Raw genomic sequence first — 2,490 nt, forward strand, 5'->3', positions numbered from 1 at the left:
ATGGACTTTGGTGGGAAAGCTGGCACAGAGTCCTCCCCTCCCCCCACCGTGTCTCCAGGGCAGGAGCAGAGTCCCCAGCCATGCTCCCGGCAGGGTTCCACTGCCAGAGGGTGTGTTGCGTGTGTGTGTGTGTGTGTCCCAGCTCAAGCAGGGCAGCAGGTGACACTGTCCTGACGCTGTTGTGACGCTGCAGCTGGAGTTTGCTGTGGCCTGTTCAGTGGAGAAAAGAGCAAAGCTGATGTGAGCTTGTGGTGTTGGTGTGTGAGCTGTGAGCACTGAAAGGGCCCTCCTTGAGTCTGTGTGATAATGTCTGTGACCTTATGGCATTGTTATAGAGATGACATCATATGGTGGGAAAACAAAAACCATAAAGAGCGTTGTAACTTTTCCATGCAAAACGATCTAACTGGCATTAAACAAGTTGTGAATTTATGTCTCCTGGGCTTGGTGACTTCATTTTTGTGAGTCCCTGGTCACTCCAGAGCTGCTCAGGCTGAGTTCAGAGCCCCCAGAGTTCCTGCATCAGCTGCCCCTGGCTCTTGGGGTCCCAGCTTTCTCAGCCCAGGTCTTGCCTGTGGTTGGTGGATCCCCCCTGTTCACTCCTGTTTGCTTTCCTGCTGCTGGAAAAGCAAGGAGGGACAGCCCCAGTTCTCCCTGCCCAGCTCCCCTCTGCAGGCCAGGGAAGGATCAAAGGTGTCCCTGTCCTGGCACCAGCCCCTGGCAGCCCCCTCCCCACACTCTCCCTGGGGTGTGAGGCAGTTTCTGGGTGACCATTCTGGCATTTTTGGCTCTGGGCCCAGAGCTGGGGGGAGCCCTCGCCAGCCTGGCTGTGCCTCAGTTTCCCTGGGGTGGAGGAGGGAAGGCTGCAAGCAAGGATCTGGCTGTGGAGAGGGATATGGTGGCTCTTCTGCCTGTGCTGGCTGTGTCCCACTAGTTGTGGGGATCCCCAGCTCCCCTTTCAGCCCCATCAAGATCCTGCTGCCCTTAAGGATGTCCTGAAAGTGGGGTACAGCCCTGTGTCCCCTCACATGTGTCCTCTGCCCTGCTTGAGCCCACAGGCTGCTGCTGGGACCGTGAGCCTCTTGACAGCTCCCTCCCCCCACCAGCAACCAGTAGGTAAGGCTGGTGGGGCTGTGCCAGGTGCCCCTGCAGAAGCAGGCCCTGTGCTGGAAGACCCCCCAGGGGTGAGAGGCTGTGGGACACAGCTGGTCCATGGGGCTGAGGGCAGGGAGCATCCCAGTACAGCCTCAGCTCCAGCATTGCCTACCACCCTGGGCAAGGGGTTCACAGTGTCTGAGGGGAGGGGGAGCTGAGGGAGGTTTGGGACAGGATGTCACAGGGATCTGAGAAGAGAAACTAGTGGATCAGAGAACTGTTACTGCCTCAGTGTCCCTACCTTGTGGGTGGGGGGAGCCTCAGGACCCCTCAACCAGATCAGGATGGGGTTGAGCTCAAGGGCTCTGGGGCTAGGAGGACCCTCCCAGGGGGGTGCATGTCTTGCCCTGCCCCAACCCAGCTCTGCTCTTCCCCCCAGCACCTGCTCAAGGTGATCTGGTTGGACCCTGTTGTTCCTGCCATGTACCACCTTCCTCTGGCAGGAGAGACCCATCTGGGTGAAAGGAGCACAGTAAGAGTTGGGGGGCTGCCTGGACCCCTTCTCTCTCCCTTCCCCTTTGCTCCCCACTTGTCACCCACAGCCCAAGCCCCCAGGCACTGAGGAGCAGCTCAGGGCACTTTCCTTCTGCCACCCCCTCTTGCCACCTGGGATGTCAACACCTGGAGTCTTCTCCATACACGAGGAAAAGCCACCGACTGTTTATACTGCCACCCCGGTCCCTTCCTGGGGCACAGGCAGAGGAGAGGGGGTGCAGAGTGGGGTGCTTGTTCTGAGGCATCTGGCCTGGCAGGGTGCTGCTGGGTGCTCACTCCCCCTTCCTGCCAACTCCCCAACTCTTGCCTGGGATCAGGGAACTCGCAGCCTCCCTCTGTTTGTCCCAATGAATAAGGCACCATGTGTCCTTGGGGAGGGGGGAACATGCTCCCCTACCCCATCCCCAAGCACCCCACAGATGGGGCACATCTTTATTAATAAAATTGTTCTATCCCTTTGTCCCTGTCTTGTCCAGCACTGGGCCCCTCTCTGCTTGCCCCCTAGACTGGGCTAGGACAGGTGGGTGGTGGGTGCCTGAGTCCAGGCAGCCCCTGGGTGCTTCTCTGTCCATCCCTGGGAGCTGCTCAAGTTCCTCCTTCTTCTGCTCCGGGTGGAGAGACGTGGGGGACCAGACAGAGGCCACCACTCCCAGCTGGTGTGGGTTCCTCAGGCGTATTATGGAGGCTGGAAGGCACTTGGTGATGGATCCCCGTTCCTTGGGAGGTGGAGGAGGGGCTGGGAGCAGCCTCCAAGCCCATCCCCCTGTCTGGAGCTGAGCTGAGCACGGCTGGGTCCCTGCTGAAATCAGGGCATCTTGTGGCTGGGGGGGGGTACGTCAG

The sequence above is a fragment of the Chaetura pelagica genome, unplaced genomic scaffold (genome assembly GCF_000747805.2).
Source record: "Chaetura pelagica isolate M959 unplaced genomic scaffold, ChaPel_1.0 scaffold498, whole genome shotgun sequence".
Taxonomy (NCBI): Eukaryota; Metazoa; Chordata; class Aves; order Apodiformes; family Apodidae; genus Chaetura; species Chaetura pelagica.